The sequence below is a fragment of the Molossus molossus genome, unplaced genomic scaffold, assembly GCF_014108415.1.
Source record: "Molossus molossus isolate mMolMol1 unplaced genomic scaffold, mMolMol1.p scaffold_m16_p_16, whole genome shotgun sequence".
In the NCBI taxonomy this organism is placed as follows: Eukaryota; Metazoa; Chordata; class Mammalia; order Chiroptera; family Molossidae; genus Molossus; species Molossus molossus.
In genome coordinates, this window is record NW_023425351.1 from 23,312,095 (window position 1) to 23,339,476 (window position 27,382).

At 39.7% G+C, this 27,382-nt stretch overlaps 1 protein-coding gene and 1 long non-coding RNA gene across 2 annotated transcripts in view; one reads left to right on the top strand and one right to left on the bottom strand.

Annotated features, from left to right (window-relative positions):
* LOC118631672 overlaps nucleotides 1-27,382 on the bottom strand; it is a 78,399-nt gene that overhangs the window by 12,729 nt on the left and 38,288 nt on the right. The window contains exons 5-6 of the long non-coding RNA XR_004959886.1: nucleotides 13,030-13,105; nucleotides 12,113-12,183 (exon numbers count right to left, since the gene is read on the bottom strand). This is a non-coding gene — a long non-coding RNA (uncharacterized LOC118631672). The remainder of the gene's footprint in view (nucleotides 1-12,112; nucleotides 12,184-13,029; nucleotides 13,106-27,382) is intronic.
* Nucleotides 19,634-27,382, top strand: part of DNAJC5B (DnaJ heat shock protein family (Hsp40) member C5 beta) — a 95,585-nt gene continuing 87,836 nt past the window's right edge. The window contains exon 1 of the mRNA XM_036264173.1: nucleotides 19,634-19,731. The gene's annotated coding sequence lies outside the window, so the exon portion shown is untranslated. The remainder of the gene's footprint in view (nucleotides 19,732-27,382) is intronic.

Genomic DNA, 27,382 nt, shown 5'->3' on the forward strand with positions numbered 1-27,382 from the left:
CTGTCCAAATATATCCCTGAAAAATAATTCTGAGGGCCCTAAGGACATTTCCCACTTTTTTTTTTTTTTTTTTTTTTATCCTCACCCGAGGACATTTTTCCTTTTTTTTTTTTGTACAGATAGAGTGGGAGGGAGAGAGAGGAAGAGAGAGAGAGAGAAACATCGACGTGAAAGGGACACATCGAGTGGCTGCCACCCGCACGACCAACCAGGGCCGGGGACAAACTGCAACCGAAGTATGTGCCCTTAGCGGGAACCGAACCCAGGTCTCTCCGGACCGCAGGCCGATGCTCTAACTGCTGAGCCAAACTGGCCAGGGCCATTTCCCACTTTCTTTAGATCCACTTAAAGTATGGCAATTGGGTTTTACTCAAATGCCACCATTGCAAGGATACAAATATGCATTAGTTATGATTTGTATGCTTTTTTTTTTTTTTCCTGGGTTGAGGCATTTCCTGGCAGGAGAGCAACAGCCTTAATAGTAGGTAAATTATTATCGAAAAAATTAATTTCCAATTGGAGAATTCCCTCTGAGTTACAGTGACTGGGGACTCATTTTACTTGGCAAATAATTAAGTCCATTTATAATACTTAACCTATTCTACAATATTTTGATTGTGCTTATCATTCCAGTTCTCTGGATTGGTTACACATACAAATAGTACAATTAGAACTCAACGAGGTAAATTTTCACAAGCTTTTAATTTCCCTTGGCCAAAAGCTCTTCCTATAGTGCTCTTAAACCTAAAATCGACTTCTTTTGGTAAACATAGCTTTTCTCTTCATGAAATAGTCACCGGCTGCCCTACGAATCTGGATGAAGGGGCATATGAACCAACCTTGATGAAAGGAGACATATTACTTATTGTCAAAGGCTTGTTAACCATCCTATAGGGATCGATAAATTAGTAACATTTATTTTACAGTGTGCTTTCAGGAGATGAAGACTTTAAGAACTACAACTTACAACCAGCTGATTTTGTCCATTGGAAAAGACATCAATTAAAGGTTCTTTCCAACATAGTCAGGTGCCTAACTGTGAATAGACATCTGCCCCTGTCTCTGGCACTTGCCTCTGCCTACAGCAGAGATAAAAGATGTCTTGAGGATGAGAAGCCACCTACATCAGAGATAGACAGCTATCCCAAGACATCGACAAGGCCTGTATACCTACCAATTGATGCTGAACTTCCAGTCAGAAAGAATATATGCACCCCTATGTTCACAGCAGAGATATTTACAATAGCTAAGATCTAGAAACAACCTAAATGCCCAAGTCACTTAGAAAAAGGCTAATATCACATGATCTCACTTATAAGTGGAATCTAAAGAACAAAATAAACTGACGAACAAAATAGGTCCAGTGGTATGGGTGCATGAAACAGAATAATAGATCTTGGGTGAGGGGTGTTGCGGGGAGGGGAAAGGAAGAGATTAAAGAAAGAATATATATGTATATATGCATAACCCATGGACACAGACAATAGCATGGGGAAGGCCTGGGGCGGGGCAGGGATTGGGTAGAAGGAAGCAAAAAAGGAGAAAATGGGAGACATCTGTAATACTGTCAACAATAAAGTAAAATTTAAAAAAATAACTTTATTTGTTTGATTATCTTTACCTGTCTGCTAATAACATTAATCATAATACTAATTATACTTGTTCTTTGGGCTTTTCTCAAACCAACTGTTAATAATTGCTGAAGGTGTTTAAGATAACTTTTGTATTATCAATAATATTCCTTTGGAATTTAGAAGGAGTGTTATTACAAAAGGAAGGAAAGAGATGTGTGTTTTTTTGTTTTTTGTTTTTTATCCTCACCTGAGGACATTTTTCCGTTTTATTTTGTTCAGGTAGAGTGGGAGGGAGAGAGAGGAACAGAGAGAGAGAGAGAAACATCGATGTGAAAGGAACACATCGAGTGGCTGCCACCCGCACAACCGACCGGGGCCGGGGACAAACTGCAACCGAGGTATGCGCCCTTAGCGGGAACCGAACCCGGGTCTCTCAGGACCGCAGGCCGACACTCTAACCGCTGAGCCAAACCGGCCAGGGTGAGATTTGTGTTTTTAAGAGACATTAAAAGGAAGTAGTTTGTCCTAATAAGTCGGTTATTCTGAATGAGTAAAAAGAGAAGCTAAGAAGAACAGGGAAATTATAAAAGATTAGTGGAAAAGAAAGGAATTTCATGTATAAATGCTAGAATCCAATTATGGGAACATGCTTATTCCCTAATCAACAAGGACTATTACTATATTAATTCAAATGGAGCTGGAGTGGCTACAAAAACATGACCCTCTATAACTGCTGGGGAGGCACAGGAAATTTACTGTCCTCCTGGCCTCTGGAATTTTAGATTATTATGTAATTATAATATACACCATTGTGTTCTTACAGCCTTGGACCTAAATAAACCTTAAAGTTACAGCTTCCAATTGTACAGCTAGCAGGAATCACCTTAATAATAAACAGCAATTGAGAGCTTCCAATGGGAAGTAGATGGGCCATAGTGAATGGGAACTCACCTGATGGTCAGATAGAAAACTAAAGAGGTATATGGTGTGCCCTCAAACTTTAAGCAAATGTTATATTAGATGCAAAACACAGAGAATTGAGACAGACAGCAAAACTTGGACCATGATAGCTTGTAGGTTAGAAATGATCCAGAATGTTTTTCTTTTCTTTTATTCTTACCTGAGGATATATTTATTGATTTTTAGAGAGAGGAAAGGAGATTGAGAGAGAGAGAGAGAAAGAGAGAAACATCTATGTGAGAAAATGTCCATCAGTTGCCTCCCATATACGCCCCAACCAAGGATCAAACCTACAATATAGGCATGTACTCTGACTGGGAATCAAACCTGCAACCTTTTGGTACATGGGACGACACTCCAACTAACAGAGTCACCAGCCAGGGCCAGAGTGTTTTTCTTGATGAAGGTCCATAGACCTGACTGCCTCCCATTTACCTGCTTTTCTTTTTTGAGAAAAACTTGTTCTTGACTTCCATCCAAGATTATGGTCTTGTCTCCTCCCCAGTGGTCCACTGTTCAGCAAGACAAGGGCTGACACTAAGCTTTCCTAGGAATGAGTCTTCCCAGCACTGTGGGACCACATTATCCGACCAAAATGTTGGTCATCAGTGCATCCTTTGGATTTATTTTTTTATTTTATTTTTTACTAATCCTCACCTGAGAATATTTTCCCATTGATTTTTGGATAGAGTGAAAGGGAGGGAGGAAGGGAGAGAGAAGGGGGGGAGAGAGAGAGAGAGAGAGAGAGAGAGAGAGAGAGAGAGAGAGACATCGATGTCAACTGGTTGCTTCCCATACAACCCGACCAGGACTGAGGATCAAAACTGCAACCCAGGAAAATGCCCTTGACCAGGAATCGAACCCCTGACCCTTCAGTCCACAGGCCAATGCTCTAACCCCTGAGCCAAACCAGCCAGGGCAACTTTGGATTGCTTTATGACCAAAAGGGGGAAGTGTGGATGAAAAGGGGGACACATACTGAACCTGACAAGTTCAAGGGAGGCTACCCAGTGGGCCTTACAAACTCAGAGGCCTAAAGGAACCACATAGGATGGTCTGAAATTAAAACTTCCAAACGAAAAAGAGTCATGGCAGGTAGTCATGTCCTCGGCCACCACCTTCCTTGACAAAGGTCAATATTTCCTTAACTGAGCCTGTCTATTGTCTTTTTGCATCTATGATAACATGCCTTTGGAATGTCAGGGTAATTTGTTTTTTCCAGACCCCTCAGGGCACAATCTCCCACCAGAGCAGGAGACCACAGAACCCCTCATTGTTGTTGTTATCATGATCATGTTAATTGTTAACTGTTAACTATCCTAAACCCACCAAAGTAAAAGAAGTATGTGCCTATTCATTTTACTTTTTATCTAATTCCAGAGATTTCCCCGTTTTGTTTTCTCTTGCCTCCCTAATCTATCACCAGTGGATTTCATGTAACCCCCCTACACCTGCTTTGATTTTAATGTATAAAATAAGGTGCAAAACTGCCATTCTCTGGAGCATTTTTTCAATCCGTTGAAATGTTGCTTCCTTGCATTTGTCCTCAGTTTGACTCAAATAAACTCATAAAAATTCTCTACAGGTTTGGATGTTTTCTTTCACTGACAAAAAAAAAAATCCCCAAAGATAAATCTGGTAAGCAGGAAGAGGCTTCTCTGGTGGGTGGGAGAGGAGAAGAAATGAAGCCTGCAAAGTCAGGATCCTTTTAGAGGCTAGGAGGAAGGACTCATGTATTAATAATTTTGTTTTTGTTACAGTAGACTCAAAGCCAGGCAGATCATCTAAATAAGTCATGCATGCAAAAAGGTTAGCAGAAAGTACAGATCCTTGTTCCAGGGAGTGGGATAGAAACACAACAAGAAAAGAAGGTTCTAAGTAGTGGGTGAAAGGTTGCCTAGAGAAGTTCCCTGGGCTGCAGGCAATGAGTGAAGCAACGTGTGTAGGTTCTAGTGCTCTCTGGCACGGGGAGAAAGGAGACATAACAGGTTCTGGTAAGGCATGGGCATCACCGGAAGAAGGTGTAGAGGGAGAAGAAAACAAGAGTCAGGACGGAAGCTTAGGTAGCAGGTCAAAGGAGAAAGCCAGTGATAGGAGTCTGATGAAAATCTGCCAGGAGGTGGAAGAGGACCAGGTGTATGGTATCCTGGAAATCAGGAAGCATTTTTCAAGGAGACAGTGTCAAATGTCCCATAATCATCAAGTTGATAAGGAATAAAAAGTATCCATTGAATTTGGTAATTAGGAGATGACTAGTAATTTTAACAAAAGCATCTTTAGTAGTAGGTGCAAAGGCAAATTGCAGTGTGTTCATTGATGGTACCTCCCTCAGATGGGTTGTAAATATTAAGTGAAGTAGTTTACCATACAGTATATTACTTCATACAATGCCAGGGACACTTTGAAAAGGGTTTTTAAAAGGCTAGTTATTATGATGATGACTTGCTAGTTGACTTCCTGACCTGAGTCTTCAACCAACAACTTGGTCAAGAATGGTAGTTACTGTTCTGGGCTCTATCACTAAATCAATGTGACCTTGAACAAGTCACAACCTCTAAGTGCCCTCATTTTCTTTCTGTAAAATGAAAGGCTATGCACTAAATGATTGTTTTATAATCTCTTCCAGCTCTGATGATCTCTGGGTCAATTTTGACCTAATTTATTAGATTTTTATTAGGCCTGGTCTATTTCCTCCAGCCACCAGACAAGATCTATTCCATTATTGGTACATTTGAAGCTGCTCCTACACAAATGGCCCTGTAATGACTGAGTGGTTTATGGTCTGAGAATGCAAACTAAGTTTACTATTAACCTGACAAAGCATTCCTGTTATTTTAGTCCGTAGTTATAGAACTTTTGCTCTACCTCAGACTACAGGCCATGGGGAATATAACACAGCATTGCATCTGGTCCCTGCCCTGAAGGAACACAGGGAGACCTCTGAAAAATCAGACACTACTATGAGGGATTATATAATTAAGCCCAAGCACTACAGGAGTTGAAAGAAAGGGGACAATAAGAACACTTTGAACAAGAAATGAGAAAGAAGCTAAATCTTCTGCTCTTGCTATTTGTCATTTATTCCAAAATTAAATGGGTGAGATTTAGGAAGCTATATACAACGCTTCTTGTCTTTGTTGGCACAGATAATGGAAAAGTAGATTCTTCATAACTGCAGACCTTCCCTCCTATTCTCCCTGGCGTGTTCTGTGCAAGGCTGAATGGCCAGCAGGTGCACTGTTGCACGCATTTACACATGCATACCTGTAGACATCATGACAATCCCCATCACCCATGCATTTGGGGACTCCCCACAGGAGATTAAGTTTCATTAAGGTGGGATCCCTGCTTCTCTTATCCACTGCATAAATATTTGTAAAATAAATAAAAGAAATTATTGCTTTTCAGAATATAGGAGAAATAAAGGGGAAATTTCCCTATCTGAAACTTTCAATGGCATTAAAATCTTTAAAATGGTGATGCTTATACTGGAAATTCTTTGGTTTTCAATGTCAACCCAATGTGACTCTCTGATCCCACTCTCCGCAAAAGGTTGCTTAAGCCCTATTGGCAGGGCTTCTTGTTCAAAGAGCCATTGATAGAAGCATTGCCAAGAACTTGCTGGAGCTGAACAAAAAACCAGTGGGTGTGGGCAGAAGAAAAGTTATGCTTGAATGACAAGCAAACACCAGAAGGATTAATCTTACAAGCTCACCTTTGAGATCAGATAAAGACAGCTTGACTTTTAAAAGACAATATACATTTCTATCAGTTTAATAAACTGCTCTTAGCAACACAGATAGTCATCTTTAGTGGGCAGAAACAAAGAAGCCCTATTAACAGTAAATTTTAAATTGTTTACTTATCTTACTTTAGTTTATTGCCTCTTTCATGATGATCTTTTGCTAAATGAGTCTAAAAAAATACTTGGTAATGTGTGTAAACAAGCCAGAAATTCTCAAGACTGTGGTCTAATGAAAGCAAATAAACAGGGTTTACAAAATAATTCTGTACACTGAAAGAGGCAGTGTTTGGGATGTAAATATAGATTCCTACAAACAAGAAGTTAATAATCATAAATCAAAATTTATAAGGATCACTATAAAGACTGGACATGGAAAAATAACCTCTAGATTCAGAAACATCTCCTAGCCAGTTGCAAAAACTAATTCTTTCCATTAATTATTACCATTTATATTCCAACAAATTTTTGCAAATGTTTATTGAGCTCCAGTTATGTGCAATGAATATTTCTCAAAACATATACATCTAATCAATGCAACCAATCATTACATATTTACTAAGAACTGGACTACGAGTAGTCTGGGTAATATAACGTACATGTGCTATTTTTGCCTGCCCAGCCTCTATGTATTGCCCCTTCTTCTGTTAAGAACACCTAAATTTTCCTTTGGGGAACCACTCTCCCCTAACTCCACACTATGTGTTTTTATGGGATTAACACAACCCTTCTAGCTCCAAGGGTATTCAGTTAATCATGACCAGCTCAATTGGCCACAGTGATTGATTTAATGACTGAAACAGAGATTGGTTTAGTGCTATAAACCAGGCCAATGAGACTAAATTCTGTATTTTTGTTAGAAAATCTTGGGCAAGAGAAGCTCTCTTCCCACAGATTGCAAGCTGTAAAGGTGATGAGCTGAGACCCTGTTTAGAAAGACACCAACACAGAAGATGAAGAGTGGGACCAAGTCTCAATGATGGGGCTGGGTATTTGCCCCTTGCTCCAGACTTTTCCTCTCCTGCTCTCTACCAGCTGACTAAAAACGGACTCTATCAATCCATCTTCCCCTCTGGCTTCCAGGCAGAAATATTGTCATATCAGACACATTAGGTTACTTATTTCCCACTCTCTTTCCGTGGGGTCTCCTTCAGGCTGATTGTCTTTCTACTGAAGGCTACAGCTCCGGTTAGGAGGCTGTTGCCACATTCTTTACCTTCAGGTTCCAGTAACCACTCCTGCTTTGCTCCTTCATGCCTAAAGATGGTGACAACGTCCCACTGTTACTTGCTCTGGTACTTTAATATCCCTTGTAATCTTCCTGAATTTTGCCCTTATCTTCGTAAGTTGTCTTCTTAAAAACCTAATTAGATGGAGCCATCCATTTCCTGCTAGGACCCTGACACATAAAATGACCTTACTTGAGTTCTGGATCCAGACATGCCTAAAGATAGTCATACTTCCGACTTTTCAGTTACCTGAGTCAATAAATTCCCTTTCTCGTAAGGTTGTTTGAATTGGGTTTTCTGCCACTTACAACAGTCCTAATACTGTTTGTTAGGTTATTTTGATTGCATAGGCACACACAAGACACTTAAAAAAAGGGAGGGGCACTATTATAAACTGAATTTGACTCCTTCAAAGTCATATGTTAAAGTCCTAACCCTAATACCTCAGAATGTGATTATATTTGGAGTTAGGGTCTTTAAAGAAGTAATTATGTTAAAATGAGGTCATTAGCATGGAGCCTAATCCAATCTGATTGGTATCTGTATAAGAAGAGGAGATTAGGACACAGATATGCACAGAAGGAAGACACTGTGGGGGAAGATGCTCCAACTATGAGCTAAGGAGAAACCAACCCTGCCGATACTTTGATATCAGACTTCTAGCTTCTAGAATTGTGAGAAAATAAATTTCTGCTGTTTAAGCCACTTAGTTTGTGGTACATTGTTGTAGGAGCCCCAGCAAACTAATGTAGGTGCCTATAAACTAGAACTGGGAAAGATACTTCTAGGAGCCAACGAAGGTCTCTAGCTCTCCCAGTCAGCATGGTCTCTCTGTAAATCGGTTCCATTTACCTTTATTACTCACTGGCCAGTCCTTCTATATTTCCCAGTGCAAACAAATTGCCTTGGCTAATTGCCATTGATACTGCTGAGGTGAGACCTTTGCCCTGACCCACCTCAGCAGCTTTTGGGCAGCACTGGATAGCTGCTTTTGATCACGCGCCTCCTCTGTTCCACCAGTGGCTATCAGGTATCGGAAATAGTTGCAAGCTGGTTCGCTGCATAGAGTGTGGCGGAAGGGTCAGTTTCAGAGAGAAAGAGAGGCTGGATACAGCTGGCATTTGACAAGTCCAGCATTTGGTCTCCCAGGCTAGTAGCATTAATAGTTACATGAAAATATCAATACCAACACATACTACTCAGATTTGGCTTCATTTTTTACTACAGTAGCCAATTCCTCATTTCAGTTATTCAGATAGCCCACTTTCTTGACCTTGAGTTTCATGAACTATCCCAGAATCTTTACACTAACCACACTGTTTTGCTTGAGTAAATTTGATGTGTTTGTTACTTGAAAACAAACAAAAAAGCCTTGATTAAAATCATTTCAATAGCGAACAACAATTTTGTTCCAGAAAGAGGGATCTGTTTATTAGTAAACATGACTTCTATGGACTATTCCTAACAGTGCTATCAGCTTTGTGACCATGCTGCTCCCTGCACCTCTTCATGTGTGATACAAGACATGGAAGGAACGCTGAAGAATGTCTTCCACGTCCCAGTAATGTTGCAGAGAATCTTAAGAGGGTACCTCATGAGGTCATCTACTCCTACCTCAGAAACTGTTTTCTTCTAGTTTCTGAAATCCTAAAGAAGCGAATTATTTCCAATTTCCTGAAATGCTGTTATTATTTTTCCTTCTCCACTGACTTCTCTTTCTTTACTTACTTCCTGATACCACAGACACAAGATCTAGTGGGCACAGGGCTTAAAGTTCACCATTTGTGGAGCTAATAGCACATGTCCAGCAGTTTGATTACATTTCTGCTGGTAGTCATTTCCCCCTTGGAGAGGTCTGGTGTGGGGCAGGGAGGCATTGGCTTGGGGTGAGGGCAATCTTGTGGGGCACTCAGGCGTTCAGGTTACTGTGCTGTCCAGTAGGCCTGTCTAGCAGCATGGCCAGGGCTATTTCACCTGTATCCAGGAGCCTGGCGGTGTGGAAGTCTGAGTGGGCAAGGGAAGCTTGACCCTTTACCAAAGCTGAACGTTCGGGGACAAAGGCGGGCACACACGGAAAGCCACCTTTTGTTTACTAGAGGCAGAGTATAAAAACATTGAAAGATTTGTCAAGAGAGCCACAATATCAAATTTTCACCATAGAAAGATCACTCTGGATCAATTTGAATAGAGAGTAGTTTGGAGATGGTTAGGCTAGAGGTAGAGCAGGACTTGAAAGCTGGGGTAAGGAGCCAAGCTAGAGGTGATGATGGCAGGAAGGAACTAGAGCCAGCAAGGATGAGGAGAGGAGGACACTGAGAAAAATGTAAGGATTACAAGGGAGGCTAGAGCCTGCTGTCCAATACCCCCGCCATTGACTGGGTGTGACTGTGTGACTGGCTTTGGCCAATAAAATGTGAGCAAAGACTTAAAATATACTTGTGCTGATTTGGTCTGACCATTTGCATTCTTGCCCTCTTCTGTAAAAAGATCCCTCTCCATCGCCTGGGCCCTGGAGAGAGCAGAGAAGCAGATCTGAACCACTTGCAGGCTGGGGCAGAGCCATTGTGGGCAACCTCGAACCCATGGGTAAGATGTCTTTGTTTTATCAGTCACAGAGATCTGGCGGTTGTTTATCACACAACATTATTGAAGCAAAAGCTGACTAACGTAGAGATTCATCCCTAAAAATGTGGTGCTGCTGAGATGAAAACTTAAAATACGTGTCCTTGGTCTTGGGACTGAACAGCAGGCAGCAAGAAAGTGTTGCAGACTGCAAAAATGAGGATCCATGCTGTCGAGTAGCAAATTTGGTAAAACTATCACCTGTGATAACTTGAAGACAAAAATATATGTATGAACATGTGGTTTTGGTGATGAGATTTCAAGACAGACTGTTACCAGCATGGGGTGGTTACTGACTTTGTTAAGGTCTTTTCAAAAACAGCTGGCCTGCTCACAGGCAGGATAAAAGAGTAAAGAGTGACTCCAGAAATTCTGGGACTTGCAAATTCGAAAACTAGAACAGTTTCTCATCTTTAAATAGAAAAAGAAATTAAGAAATGCTGAAGGCCACAAAAGCTGGTTAAGATGCTTAATAAGACCCAGTTTCAGGATAAAGATCAAATAAAAATCTGCATCATCCTCTTTGGTAAACGTCTGGATTAAGGTGGCACCCAGTAAATTTTTTAATCTGGACAAAATGGTTTATTAAAAAAAAAAAAAAAAAAGAAGGACTAGGTTCCACTAAGCCTGATAAGCTCTAACTATTTGTAATTAAGTTGAGAGAGAGAGAGAGAGAAAGAGAGAGAGAAGGTGGGGGGCATGACTTGAAAATTATTGTGGATTTGGCTATTGAATCATAAAAATTAAAAAAAATTTTTTGTCTTTATTGATTTTAGAGAGAGAGGAAGGGAGAGGGGGAGAGAGAGATAGAAACATTGACGAGAGAGAACATCGACCAGCAGTCCCCCACTGGGAACCTGGCCCATTACCTAGGCAGGTGCCCAGACTGGGAATCGAACCAGTGACCTCTTGGTGCATGGGTTGACACTCAACCATTGAGCCACCTAGCTGGGCAAAAACATATTTTAAAATAGTTTTTAAGAAAAATCCAAATCCCAAAGCACCCTGGCCTGGAATAAAAAAGACCGTGACTTTTTCTAACTGACACTGTGACTCTTTGTGCCATAAAGAAAAAAGATCTTAGGATAATAATAATGTATCAATATTGGTTCATGAGTTGTGAACCACACTAATGTAAGGTGTTAATAATAAGAGAAACACCCTGGCCAGTTTTGCTCAGCGGTTAGAGCATCGGCCTGCGGTTCAGAGAGGCCTGGGTTCAGTTCCTGCTAAGGGCACGTACCTCGGTTGCAGTTTGTCCCCGGCCCCGGTTGGGTCATGTTGGAGGCAGCCACTTGATGTGTCCCTATCATGTCAATGTTTCTCTCTCTCTCTCCTTCCCACTCTGTCTGAACAAAAAAAAATGGAAAAATGCCCTCATGTGAGGATAAAAAAATAATAATAAGAGAAACTAGGTATTGGGTATATGAGAACACTCATACTATCTTAATAACTTTTGTGTAAATCTAAAACTATTCTTGATTAAAATTTTATTTAAACAAAGAAAGAAACCTTAGTGTCTCCGATATTCTGGTAGCAGAATGGGCGAGCTGCTCATCTGCCAGGAAGAACATCTCCTCCTTCAGACATGGCCAGAAAGGATCACGGAAAATTATCCTTGAAGGTGGAGCCAAGAAACACGAGAACAGTAGTAAGAAGAGGTATTCCCAATAGTAAGAATAGAATTGGAGCCTAATCAAGGAAGTCTACCTTTAGGTTGGGACTTGGCAATATTTTCCCAGGAAGATTTCAGAATCGCTACAGACCAGTGACTGATTCCCCTTCAGCAATGGACTGTTTATTTTTGTTATCTCTGGTCTACTAGGATTTGTTGAGTGCGGGAACTATTCTCATTTCTGCCTTCCTTTCCTCACCTATATGAAGAGTGTTTTACCTTCTCCATTGATGTTGGGAATGGCTTTATGAGTTGTTTTGGTCAGTGAAGGGGAGTAAAGCTTTGAAGGTGCTTGCACCATGTGACTTACCTCTCAGGCTTTTCTCATTCCCACCCTCTGCATTAAGAAGAGTTTGTCCCAGGAGCCACTGTTCTTTCAACCTGAATCCCAGAATGAAAGACTCATAAAACATACCTGAAACTGACCCACAGCTAAGAGCAGAGCTGCTGCAGCTGCCCAGTCAACCCAAGGCAAGATGTAAATGCTTTGTTATTGCAAACCACTGAGAATTTTTAGTACACAGCAAAGTTGATTCATACATCTGGAAAAGTTTCCCAAGGAACTGAGGAATGGCTCTAGATGGGATTTGAGGCGAGGGAGTAGGCGAAACAGAGAGTTCCAGGGCCTCTCCAAATTATAATTTGTTCTATCTCCAAAATCAGGCGAGAGTGCTTCAAACATCACATCCACAAGAGATACTAGAAATATTCTCTGATGACAAGAGTCTAGAATGTCATATTAAACTTCAATAATTAGTGAATGGGTTTTACCACACAACAATTATAGCCCCAAACAAGGTCCTGTAATAAACTCCTTGGGAATGAGACTGAGATATTGAATGCTGATGAATATTAGAACCTCTTAGATCATTTTTATGCAGAATGCACAAATCTTAATGACACAATCTCAACTGTGTCTTTCTGATAAATATCTTAAGATAATTATTAAAACAGACATCCAAGTCAAAAATTAACTTCTATATTTACAGAATAAGATTAAAAATCACTTGTTCATTTTATGAGCCATAAGTTTGTGCCTTGTGAAGACAAACATAGGTAGAATTAAAACTCTTTTATTGCAAAATTATTTGAGTCTACCAACAATGGCTTAATTAATCATAATATTGATATTTATTTCATTCTGATATAAACTTCATATATGTAATTTTATGCTATGTAAGATTTGCTGCAACAAATTACCAACATAACAAAATAATTCAGACTTACCCACAGAGTTTGTTTTAATGGGAATAGATCTTTGTTCAATGACTGCAAACCACTTGAACAGGTTTTACTTGTTTACCTAAAAGACATTTTTAAAAAGACATTTATTTTTTCATTTTTCCTGGCATTAACTAGGGACAATCTTGCCATAGTTCTACTTTACAAAACTACAAGGAAGGAACATTCAACTTGATGTTCATGTGAAATATAATTACCCACTTTTCTTCCTTTACAACATGTACTCTATAGACAAGATGACAAGCCAAGAAGTACACAATACTCTGCCTGTCATTAATAATAAGTATGCTCTTTTGAAATTTATTTCACAATAACACTTATTCAAACTGTCCTTTGCTAGCTTTTTGACTATTATGAATATTATAGCACCTCAATAAGTATCGCCTGTTTCAAATCAAAGATATAAATAGAAATTTATTGAATGAATGAATGGACCAGGTACAATCATAAATATTGTAAAAAATGTTTTAAATAAAGATTTTAAAAATGTTTTTATTATTATTATTATTTTTTTTTTTCAGAGAGAGAAGAAGGGAGAGGGAGAAATAGAGAGAAACATCTCTCACATGTGCCCCAACCAAAAATCAAACCCTCAACCTGGGCATGTGCCCTCACCGGGAATCAAACTGGTGACCTTTCAGTGCACGGGATGATGCTCAACCAACCGAGCCACACAGACCAGGGCAGTGTTGCAAATTTTAACATGTACACAGTTTCATCTCTGTCCATCACCCTTAAGGAGGTTACACTGGTAGACTGAGGGTTTCTATGCCAGGATTGTAGACAAACGAAATGCATCCATCTTGCCCTAAAGAAATATCATCACACATTCTTCAAGGCTTTGCACAAAGGCCATTTGCTGAATGAAGTCTTTCTTGAGTCTCCCAAGCATATGGGATCTCTTCCTCCTTTAAATTCATAGAGCTAATAGTGAAAATTGCACTGACATTGAGAACTTCCCATGTGCTTCAACCTGCTAACCTCTACATTTACCATCTCATTTCTTCTTTGCAGCACTCCTGAAAAACAGGCATCATTATTTCCACTTTACAGATGAGGAAATGGGGGAGGATTTGACCTTACAATTTAACTCCAGAGATGGTAGTTTTAACAACTCTGTTGGAAGACATGGTCTGCACTTGAATTGTTTGTGATTTCTGTTTCCCTAATCAGTTGGGGAACTCCTTCAGGCAGAGGAGAAATTCATTTAATATGTTTTCATTGATTTTTTTTTTTAGAGAGAAAGAAAGGGAGGGGCAGAGAGAGAGAAAATATCCATGTGAGAGAGAAACATTGATTCGCTGCCTCTTGCATGCGCACCAACCAGGGATAAAACCTGCAACTTGGGCATGTGCCATTTCAAAGTGAAAGGGAAGGTAATCAGAGAGAGCTTAGTAGAAATAAAAAAGTTGTGGCTTCAGTGGTTTTAAGAAAACACGCTGAATACACCAAAATCTCACAAGGAGGGAAAACTGCTAAAAGCTTACATCTTTATGATTCCTAAGCCCAGGTAAGCCAGAAACACAGCTGGTGGGTAACTAGGTGTCCAGGTCTATCTGACTGAACTGTACATACTCTGTTCCCAGATGTCCTGGTAATGACTTAGAATGAGAAAAATCACATGATAATAATGTTCTCTATAGACAAGATGACAAACCTCTGAGGCAGGGACATGAGTAGTCTGTCTACTAGCTGTTGCTGGAAGGAAGTCTGGGGAATGTTTAGGAGTGACGTCATGAAGGGAGTATAAAATATATCTAGTTTGGGTACTTTTATATCCTCCTTGTCTTGCTTTAGAAATGGGCATTGTGGTTTGAAAGAAAATGTAGTACATTATTCTTTCCATTAGATTGTCTTGGAAAAGGAGAAAAGAGAACTAAAAGTAGCTGTGTTGGGAGAGGGGTCTGGGGTTAAAGGAGGTTTTGTATTTTTATAAATAGAAAGGACTTGAGACTGTTTTAATGCTGAGAAGAGAAAAACTGTGGTAGAGATTAGCTACAGGAGATAGTTAAAAGAGCAACTTCCTTAAAGTAGCAATATTGAGTGGGGCTCAGGGCACAAAGGGAAATATTAACTGAAGGAAGGCGTTAAGAGATGGCACGGATGTGGTATGTTCAGAGTGCTGTGGGTTGAAGTTGGAAGATGTAATATTTAATGACTTCTGAGTTCTTTGCAGGGGAGATAAGGCTCCCTGCTAAGTGAGAGGGAACTAGGAAAGAGAGAGAGGGCTTCAGGAGATTGGAGACGGTTTATAGACTGTGCAGTAGACAATGGAAGAGCTGCCTTGTGTTGAGGGCATAACTGAGGTTGGAGACCATTTGTAGTGGAAGCAGTCTGTACGGTGCTGTGAGTTTCTTCAGCTGTGATAACTATTTGGGGTAAAGAAAGGAGAAAAGAGGCAGATTTATCCAGGGCTCAGCTATTTTCTCGAGAGTTCAAAGGACAATAAAGCAAGGCATCTGAGGTGTGCCTGAGAGAGTGGCTGGAGGGATGGGATGATGGCATCCTCAGCTGAACAGGGGAAATTGGTGAGGTCAATGGAATGTGGGTCTTTGTAAGGTTCAAAGAGCAGTTTAATAGGAAATAGTGGGTTTGGAAGGACAGAAAGAGATGGTCAGAACAACTGGAATTAAAAAGCTTAGAACTGGATGATATAACGAGACCTGGTGGATCCAGAACCAGCAAAGTTGAGTTGAAGAACTCTGAAGTTGAGGAGGATGGAGTTGGGCAGTATCTTATTGTACTGGATCATCCCATAAGATAATGGAAGCTACCTATGACAACAGTAGGCAGTAAGGTGTCGGGGATGATTTTTCCTTCATTTAAAAAAAGGTTTAATTGAAGTCTAAGATAGTCTACCTTTATTTTTTAAAATTATAGACTAATTTTTTAGATCAGTTTTAGGTTTATAAAAATACTGAGCAAAAAGTGAGGAGTTCCCCTATAATCTTTATTTTTAGCTATCTTATAATATATATGGTTTAATTATATGCTCTCTCAAAGCCTTTGGAGTAAATCATAATAAATACCTGTCTTTTTAAAAAAATATATTTTTCTTTATTGATTTTAGAGAGAGAAGAAGGGAGAGGGAGAGAGATAGAAACATTGATGAGAGAGAACATTGATTGGCCACCTCCCTCATGCCCACTGGGGATTTGGCCCACAACCTGGGCATGTACTCAGACTGGGAATCGGATCAGTGACCTCTTGATGCATGGGTTGATGCTCAACCACTGAGCCACACTGGTCAGGCACAATAAATGCCTATTTTGATTGTATTTTATAGCACTAAGATTTTGACTTGATTAGGATTATTGATAACGGATAAACTCTAATCCAGCTGTCCCAGAAATTCCTTCTCACCTCTCGTTCTCATCTTCATCTTTGTCAAAAGAGTGCCCATCCTTTCACTCTTGTCATATGCCTTCCACTTCACGAGGCTCTCTTCGATTGCCACACCAGGATGCCAGTCCCCTCTCCTTTAATATCTCATAGTACTTTGATAATAATTCTTTTACGATACATATACACTGCCTTCTGGTAGATTTTTTTTTTTTTTTTTGGTATCTAATTTATACACCGTTGGGCTCTAAGCTCTCTGAGGAAAATGTCTTTGTTTAACACATTCCCTGTAGCATCTGGCTTAGTGCCTTGCACAAGGTAGGTTTCAATCAACATTCGTGGAAGTGAATGAATTATGAAGTGAAAATTTCAACTTTATAAAGGTGGTAAGCTAGGATGCAAACATCCCTTCTTTCAACAAAGGGTCTGGTTTCATGGTTTTTTTGCTAAATAATTAGTTCCTTTAATGCATTTAATATATAATTTATAAAATTTCAACTAAACTAGGAACAGTTCAGTTCCCAAATTTTAATTAAACTAGGAACAGTTTCTTTGTGAAAAATAAAGTACATTCATGTAACTATTTACTTTTGATTATTTGAAGCAAATTTTGCTTTCTGTGTTCTTGTTAACAGAAAGAGTCAATACTAATGGCCTTCGTTCAGACCTTACACTGTTTCTTGTTTATCTGTACTCCTCCCAGAAACTCTAACCCAATTTTAAGCCCAAACATATTACCTTCCCTGAGGTAGGGGAAGGAGTACGTTATTTAGCTCATTCTAGAATGATTCAGCCTTGGGGAGAGAGAGCACAACTTCTGGAGTCAGGTGTTTCTCAGGTTCAATCTTGTCTCCATCACGCACTGCTATAGAGTTCAAGGTAAAATTTACTTCTCTGAACTATGTCCTTATAAGTAAAATGGTATTAATAAGATACCTAACTCATAAGAGAATGGTGAGGACAAATATAATGTATATCAAGTACCTAACCACAAAGCTCAATAAATATGTTTCCTATTCCTGAGATATGATTGTGTCTGCCTCTGTCACGGGTGTAAGAAGTAGAAAGATTTCTTACGAGGTAGCTTGGTGGGGAAGTTAGACCAGTATCAGTTCCAGTCTTCAGGAACGTAAACCTTCACAAAGTGTCTTATGTTTGGTTTAAAGCATTTCCAGCCCGGCTGGTTTGGCTCAGCGGTTAGAGCGTAGACCTGCGGTCCAGAGAGACCTGGGTTCGGTTCCCACTAAGGGCACGTACCTTGGTTGCAGTTTGTCCCCGGTCCTGGTTGGGTTGTGTGGGTGGCAGCCACTGGATGTATCCCTTTCATGTCGATGTTTCTCTCTCTTTCCCTCCCACTCTATCTGAACAAAAAATGGAAAGATGCCCTCGGGTGAGGATAAAAATAAATAAATAAATAAATAAATAAATAAATAAATAAATAAATAGCATTTCCAAAAGACCAGGCAGTCACACCCAAATGGAATTACACAGGTGTACTACAAAGCCAAATGTATGTTATTTCCTAAAATGTTTGTGTTATTAGTCCTATATAGAACTTTCTGTTCTTCAGAGAGGAGCCACATTGCACAGGTGGTCCTGTAGGGATCACCTTACAGGATCTAAACCAAGAAGTCCCTGAGACTTTAGTTATGATACAGCATAAAATGTCTCTGTTAATGACTTGAGCATTGTATTTCTTGAATCTGTAATCACTTATTATTTTAACCTTTAAAAGCTAATAATTTTAAAGCATTCAACTCAAACTACTTTCACTGGGCTAGAAATGCTTTATTGCAGCTTGGCTGACATTTTCTTTTACTAATGTCATTAGCACTGCTTAAAAATGAATTATGCTGGGGTATACAGTACTACCTTTGTTTTGAGAAAATATCATTTTATGAGTACATGAAGTGGGTCTCATAGGAACAAGCATTAACATATATCTTTCTGATTCTCCAGGCATGCTTACATTTCTATTAAGCATAAATAGTTTGTCTTGGAAAAAGGCCTGGTTTTAGATTTATTTTTCCAGGATTATGTCGAGTTCTCGTAACATCTTTTAAAGGAGAGTCTAGCTCCAGAGTCACTAAGGCTTATTAAAACCTCTAGCACCCAGTCTGTGCATATCCCTTACCTGGGAATTGTTGTTATGCTAACTCTGGTGTTCAGTGGGTCAATGAAATCAAATTAATGCAGTTATTTGAAAAGTCAGATATCAATTGTGTTCATTCATCAACATTCTCACACATAAAAGGTACAAAATAAAGGAAACGTAATTCTGTTTAACTTGGAGACTCTTATATGGATGGACATAGACTACATTTTAGTGGAAAATAAAATTATTTGTAAAATAAAATAATTTTCTTAAAGAAAAAAAAAACAAAGAACAAAGTTTCTTGATATGCAAATTCTTCTGAATCTTTAATGGGTGAAGACTCATTCAGGGTCTCAAACTGCATTTCCTAGGGCTTTGGAAATACTCTTAGAATCCCCCAAGTTTCTTGGGATGAACACAGGGGTCCTCAATGGTCCCAACCAGCAACCCCATCACCATCTGGGTACTTGTTAGAAATATTACATTTTGGGCCCTGGTTGGTGGCATACTTAGATTTAGTGTTTTCTGTGCACCGAAAGATTTCAGGTTTGATTCCCAGTCATGGCCCATACACAGGTTGCTTGTTCATCTCCATTCGGGAAGCGTGCAGGAGGCAACTGATCAATGTTTCTCTCTCTCTCTCTTTCTCCTTTCCTCTCTCTCTAAAAATCAATAAATACATATCCTCAGGTGAGGATTAAAACAAAACATATATATATATAATGTCTTGGGCCTCCCCAGGGCCCAGAACCAGAAACTTGAGGGTGGGGCCAGCGATCTGTGTTTTAACAAGCACACCAGACACTCTGATGTTATGCTCTCCAGTTTGGGAACCTCTGTCCTACACAATTGTTCTCAAACCTTTCAGTACAGCAAAATTCCCTGGATGATTTACCTAAGCATGGGACCCTAACTCAGTCCTTGAAATTCGGTGGCAGTAAATTCAGGGAGTTGTGTGGGAATCCACATTAATTTTTCTTTTACAAGAAAAGTGAGTGGTGCTGGTGTAGGTGGCCTATAGACCACAATTTGAGAGATTTTGGTTTTAACTTTTGACAAAATTAATGCCCCCCCCCCCCCCAAATCAAATTCCCTTCTACAATTGAGCAGAAAGTTTTGAACTCTGACTTCCAATAACTTTCATTTAGACTGAGAAGGCCTGCTTATGGAGGTGTTTCCTCATCCCACTGCCAGAGGGGCTGGAAACCTCTGCGGGCTCCAGCGGTGAGGCTTTGCCCACCTTACCACAGGTAAGGCACCTTACCACAGGTATGGCACTTTTCATTCCAGAAACCTACACTATAGGAGAAATGATGCAATCCATACATTAGCAGAAGATTAAATACATGGACTCAGCCAAGAAAAACACAAGTGAGAGTCTAATTTTTTCATGAGATGCTAGCTGGAGATCGATCACATTGGAAAAAGGGAACTCAATCCTTGAATATCCTGCTATGAGAATGCTCTATTCTAAGCAAGGTGACCTTTATAGAGAGTTTTGGGAATTATTTATTTCCTTAATCCCTGGGTACCATGAAAATATTAATAAAAGTAGGGAAATTATTGGTTTGTTTTATGCTTCCTCTAATGAAATTCTGCTTGCTCTACAGTCTTCCATTTTGTGTGGTAGGACTATGGTAATGCCTATTTTTGCATACCAAATAAATAAAAAGAAAGATGTAAACTGTATACTGGCTTCACACTATACTATTTAGCTAGTTAGAATATACAAACCTATTATTAATATACAGGATGGGGCAAATGTAGGTTTACAGTTGTTCATATGGAAACTACTATAATAATTAATAATACAAGAATAAACTCTGTTTCTCATACTCACAACTGTATTTCACACTCACCCTGTTTCAACTAAAGAATTGATACTCATTCATTATATTTACAAGTATAGTCCTTTCCATGTTTTTGTTTTTTCTACTTTATTAGAGTTTTAATAGTGAAATCAATAATGCTTGTTAAAGAAGTCAAACACACTCAGCCAGAGTGGCTCAGTGGTTGAACGTTAACCCATGCACCAAGAGGTCACCTGTTCGATTTCTGGTCAGGGCACATGCCCAGATTGTGGGCCAAATCCCCAGTGGGGGGCATGCAGGAAGCGGCCAATCGATGTTCTCTCTCATAGATGTTTCCATCTTTCTCTCCCTCTCCCTTCCTTTCTCTCTAAAAACAATAAAGAAAAAAAAAGGAGTCAAACACTACAGAGATGTATATATGAATATAAAGGTCCTATATCTCCCTCCAGTTTTACCTCCTAAGCATATGTATTTCAAATAGTCCTTTTTCCCTTAGAGAAAAATACATGTTCATTGTAAAACATTTAGAAAAGGTAGACAAGCAAAAGAAGTGAATCACACTTCTGATATAGTCTCTCATTCTGATGTAACCAACTGTTAATATTTTGGAGTTAAATTCTCAAAATTTTTCCAATGTGTATATTTATTAAAAGTGGTACCGCCCTGGCCGGTTTGGCTCAGCGGTTAGAGCGTCGGCCTGCGGTCCGGAGAGACCTGGGTTCGGTTCCCGCTAAGGGCATGTACCTCGGTTGCAGTTTGTCCCCAGCCCTGGTTGGTCGTGTGGGTGGCAGCCACTCGATGTGTCCCTTTCACATCGATGTTTCTCTCTCTCTCTCTCCCTCCTGCTCTATCTGAACAAAGAATGAAAAAGTGTCCTCGGGTGAGGATAAAAAAAAAAAAAAAAAATGGTACCTAGTTGTTTGCAAGTTATCTTTTTTTGCTCACTAATATCTTGTGGTCATTCTTCTATATCATTAAAATGAAAAATCTTATTTCCTAAAGCACAATATTTAATATGTGCCACAGTTGATATATGAGATGGTTCTTCTTTTCTTTTCTTTTCTTTTCTTTTCTTTTCTTTTCTTTTCTTTTCTTTTCTTTTCTTTTCTTTTCTTTTTTGGTGTTATATGAACACAGTTTAAACATTTCTAATAGTTACATTTTTGTGGATAATTGAAGAAATATAACTAGTACATCAAATTTGTAATTTTATAGCTACTGTTGCTTGAACAAGGCTAAAGAAGGTAGCACTGTGTTCATCAACTTTATAAAGAATGTGTGGATTACAGCGAGACCCTCAGGCATGCCTGTGAATGTCTCACATAACTTCTTGGAATTGCTGAGTGGTACTCAACCCTATCAGATCCAGTGTCCCCTTTTAATGATGAAGTTTTAACTCCCTTTGTCATAGATAGCTTACCTATGTACATAATTTAATAAAAATCAGTATAATGTTCTACCCTGGGACAAAAGGAGAAACAAAGGAAAATAATTCATATAAAAGAATATGCATTTCAATGAGATAAATGCATGGGTTTGAGTACCACAGAGAACACACGGGAGATTTGCTGAGAAAGAGAAATTGTAAGTGCAGACAGATACAGGTGACTTTCACTGTGACTCAAATACTGCCACCAGCATGGCCATTGGTGATGTTGATTTTCCAAAATTGTGAACAATTTTTGGTAAAGTTCTGAACAAAATAAAGAATAGTTTTCCCTGATGTACAAAATAAAGAATAGTTTTCCCAATGTAGTTGAATTTCTAGAAAAATCAGTGTATGTTAAAGCTGTGCATTTACATGTTAAATGGATTTAGGTCTGGCTTAGGTAATTATGCATTATGAATAATATTTATGTCTGACAGTAGGTTTTTCACTGACTTGGATTTTCTGTAAGACATTTAAAGTCACTTTGAATTACCAGTCAATTCCTGGGGACCATGCCTGGCATCAAAGTCTGTCTAACATCTCTGGCCCCTGTCCAGCAAAGCCATTAGTACCTCTAACATCCAATTACTGCAACAACCAAAAATACCCACAAATTTCTAAATTCTTCCTGGGCAGTACACTAAATGTCTATATGACAGCTATGCTCTTTTTTTTTTTTTTTAACTTTTCTTTATTGTTGAATGTATTACAGATGTCCCCCCTTCTCCCTCTATTGACTCCTTCCTCCCCAATCTAGCCCCTCCCCTGCCCTCCCCACACTATTGTTTGTGTCCATTGGTTATGCATATATGCATAGAAGTGCTTTGGTTTATCCCTTCCTGCCCTTCCCCCACCCCTTCCCTTTGAGGTTCATCAGTCTAAGAACCAATTTGTACTTCTTAATTCCTTCATCTTTTTCACCTACCCCCCAGCCCCCTCCCATCTTGAAAGCAACAAAAAGTTCTCTCTATCTATGAGTCTGTTTCTGTTCTGCTTGCTCATTTTGTTTGTAGATTCAATGGTTATCAGATATGTATTTATTGCCATTTAATTGTTCATATTTTTGTTCTTCTTCTTTAAGAAGACCCTTCAGCATTTCATATAATACTGGTTTGGTGGTGATGAACTCCTTTAGCTTTTTCTTGTCTAGGACACTCTTTATATGTCCATTGATTCTAAATGATAGCTTTGCAGGATAGAGTAATCTTGGTTGTAGGTCATTGCTTTTCACCATTTTGAATATCTCTTGCCACTCCTTTCTGGCCTGCAAAGTTTCTTTTGAGAAATCAGCTAACAGTCTTATGGGAGCCCCTTTGTAGGTAACAAACTGCTTTTCTCTTGCTGCTTTTAAAATTCTCTCTTTGACTTTAACCTTTGGCATTTTGATGATGATGTCTTGATATGGACCTCTTTGGGCTCAACTTGTTTGGGACTCTCTGTGCTTCCTGGACTTGTATGTCTGTTTCCTTCACCAAGTTAGGGAAGTATTCAGTCATTATTTTTTCAAATAGGTTTTCAATTTCTTGCTCTCTCTCTCTTCTCCTTTTGGCACCCCCATGATGTGATTATTGGTATGCTTGAAGTTGTCCCAGAGGCTCCTTACACTATCCTCATTTTTTTTTGGCTTCTTTTTTCTTTTTGCTGTTCTGATTGGGTGTTTTTTGCTTCCTCATACTCCAAGTCAATGGTTTACTTCTTGGCTTCACTTACTCTACTATTGATTCCCTGTAAATTATTCTTTATTTCAGTTAGTGCATCCTTCATTTCTGACTGGTCCTTTTTCATGTTGTTGATGTTCTCACTAAATTCCTTGGAGTTCTCCTTAAGTTCCTTGAGGCCCTCACTAAGTTCCTTGAACATCCTTATAATCAGTGTTTTGAATTCTGCATCTGATTGATTGCTTATCTCCACTTTGTTTAGTTCTTTTCCTGGAATTTTGTTCTGTTCTTTCATTTGGGACATGTTTTTCTGTTTCCTCATTTTGGCTGCTTTCCTGTGTTTGTTTCTATGTGTTAGGTAGAGTTGCTGTGTCTCCTAGGCTTCGTAGGCTGATCTATTGTGGTAGATGTCCTCTAGGGTCCATTGGCACAGCCTCCCTGATCACCCCAGCTGGGCCCTTGAGGGGCACCCATAGTGTGGACTATACACCCTTCTACTGTAATTGAATCTTGATTGAGGTTGGCACATCAATGGAAGGGATTTACTCAGGCTGATAACTTGCAAGGACTTGCTGTGCCCACTGGCCACTGGCCTCTGACTCCCTTGGAGGATCAGCTGTGTAGGGGCCCAACACACAGACCAAGACTTACTTCAGCTGGGCTCTGGTACCCACTGAATACACTCACTGAGTGTGTCACTTGTGGAGGTGGTTGGGTGGTGGTGTTTTGATGTGGTCTAAAGCTGTCCACTGGGTGTACTGGCTCTGGGGAAAGGTCAGCCTCTGCCTGTGTTCTACCTGGGGCCACCAGGCATAAGTTACAAAGTGATCTGCCAATGGCTGCTTCTTGTGGTGGGCTTGGAGTTGCCCAGGCAAAGCCAAGCTGTGAACCAAGTCTGGCTGCTTCTAGTGCTAGTCCTGGGGCACTTAACATGAGGTATGGGGCTGGCTGAGGCCAGATGCTGCTTGTTTGAGTGATTTTAGGAAAATCTGAAGCAGGATCCAAGACAGGCCAATCCTATGGTAAAGCCGCTAGAACCAGTTTGGACCGGAAAGTTGAGTGGGGCAGGGCCTCAGGGCGGGGCAAACAGTGTGAGTCAGGTTGCTGGAGTCCCAGATGTGGCTGCCATCTGCTGCCCTAGGGAAGGGCTCACCAAAGGAACAACAGCCTCATATAGAAAGTCTGTCCAGGAGAAAGCTGCCCCTCAAGCTCTCCTCCCAATACCAAAGAATTCAGTTCTTCCCCATATGTCTCTGGTGCATTTTAAGTTGCCTCCCCTCAGCACTGGAGCTCAGAGGGAGCGAGTCCGAGTACATCCGTGTTCAGGCCCTTTAAGAGGAGCTCCCTGGAGCTCCAACAGCCTCAGCCTCTCCCGGCATCAGTTCCCTCCGGTTTTTACAAGTCATGGGGACTTCTCTTTCTGGCATTGGTACCCTGAGATGGGTGCCTGATGTGGGACAGGGACCCCTCACTCCTCAGGGAGGACCTTCACAGCTGAGGTATCCCCCTGATTTTTATCCACCACATGTGGGTGTGGGACTAGCCTGTCTCTGCCTCTACCCCTCCCATCAGTTTCCGTGTGGCTGCTGTAGTTGTAGGACTTACATTCATCTCAATTTCAAGTGGTTCTGAATGATGGTTGTTCTGTAGTTTAGTTGTAATTTTGATGTGGTGTGGGAGGAGGCAAGTACCACGGTTTTACCTGCACCGCCATCTTGACCAAAAGTCCTGCTCTTTTTTTTTTATTTTGTTTTTATTTATTGGTTTGAGAGAGAGAACGAAGAGAGAGAGAGAAGGAGAGAGAGAGAAACACTGATTTGTTGGTCCACTTATTAATGCATTTCCTGTGTCCTGACCGGAGGAGATCAAACCCACAAACGTGGCACATGAGGACGACATCCTGGCTGAGTTGCCTGGCCAGGGCAGCTATGCTCTTTTCTGCGTTACATCAAAGGGTCACTTTTGGAAGTTGACAATTATTTAGTATACAGGTATACTAACTGAGATTTGGAATCAATTACACACATTTCTCTTCCTTATTGAGACTGTTGTATAACTGTGATGAAAAAAACAAAAACAGAAAGGTAAAATTTGTGAGAGAAATAAAGGGCATTAATTGTGATTTAATTAAATCAGTCCTGTTTTTTTTTGCTAGGTGACAGGACCAAATCAAAGCATTAATAGCATTACTTTGTTTTCCTCATATTTATTTTTATGGTTATCTGACACTTAAGGTAATTTTACTGTATTTCCACTTATGTAGTGATAAAAATTACCTTTCAAAACTCTTTTTTTAAAATCATTATTGATTTCAGAGAGGGAAGAAGGGAGAGAGAGAGAGAGAGATTCATCAGTCACCTCCTGTATGTGTCCCAACTGGGGCTTGAACCCAAAACTTGGGTATGTGCCCTGACCAGGAATTAGACCTGCAAACTTTCCATGCACGGGACAATCCTCCAACCAACTAAGTCACACTGGACTGGCCAGGGCTCAATATTCTTATTTCAATAAAATGTGCAAGTTAATTTAAAGAAAAATGTTAAGAAGATATTAGTGTAGATGGCAATATTCCAAAGATGGCACATAAATGATTAAAGTTAGGGAAAACCTCATCTACAACATTATTTTCATGAATTAAGCATAATTCATTTTACCACTCTTCTAATGTTGAGCTTTTAACTTGTTTTCTATTATAAATAATGCTTCAAGTAACCTCTTATAGCTAAATGTTGTTCCTATTCCATGATGATTCCCTTAGGAGAATTCATAGATGTAGAATTGTCAGGTGGAAAGGTAATGACTATATTATTTTAAAGTTTGAAATTAGTGTTCATTATCTATTTCTCTAAGTTTTTATGATGACATTTAGGAGGTCAGTAAAGCAGTATTTACGACCCATGGGAATAATATCTCCTTTGTTACTCTAAGGATTGCATATTGCAATTGCCTTCAAGAGTGTTCTGGGGCCAAATAACAATTCCTTCCATCCTGGGGAAGCCCTGTGGTAGGAAAATGCTTGCTTGGAAGATCTGGCTTGTAGTTAATGTTACCCTTTCCACTTAATTAGCTTTGTGATCATGTGCAAGTCACCACCTTTCTAAGCTATAATTTTCTCACACATAAAATTGTACTAAAAAATAGTTTACCTCATTGAGCTGTGATCATTAAATGAAATGATATATGCAAATATGACTTATAAATGGTAAAGCACAATATAAAATGTTAATCGTTGGCATTATAAAAGTGCAATGTATGTTCTCCTCTTGAGAGATTCTGAAAGCGCAATTCCCTGGATTGACAGATACAAGTCATCTCGTGCACTGCAGATAATTTTTTAATGCCATATGTGGACAGTGTCTAGAAAAGGTGAAGCGTACAAAAGAAGAAAGAACTAAATTCCAGTAAGAATATTTCTTTACTGATTGTTCCTTCCCATCCCCTCCTCAATAAACACTAGAACCTGACATGGCACTGCAGTCAATACCAATCCTGGCTTTTGAGCTTTGTTCCTACCTGTCAAATCTCATTGAAAACATTGGTTATGCAGAAGTTACATTGGTTGTTAAATTAGAATTGGTCTGGTGGCTCAACAGTTTTGAGTTAGGGCTCTGATCAAAGTTAGCGAATCCTGGAACCAATAGATCGGAAAAACTAACGATAGTCACTGAGACTGTTCTCTTCCCATTATGCAATTTTTTTGCATGGTCTCTTGATATAGATAGATTTGAGTAAAAGTCATCTCATCTGGTAGCTGCCTACCAGAAAACAGTGATGTTGACAAAATTCAGAGAGTTGAGCCAGTGTGAGTATAGTATGTTAAAGAAGGGCCTTGACACAGAGGGCACTAGTGCTTTAGATTTAGCTCTGCCACTTACCCACCTGAGGCCTCAATATTCTCATCTGCAAAATAAGGGAGTTAAACTAGAATCTAGTCACTAGTCTCCACAGTAAGGTTCTAGAATTCTCTGGGTCAATTTAGAAATTAGGAGGTAGACCTTCCAAC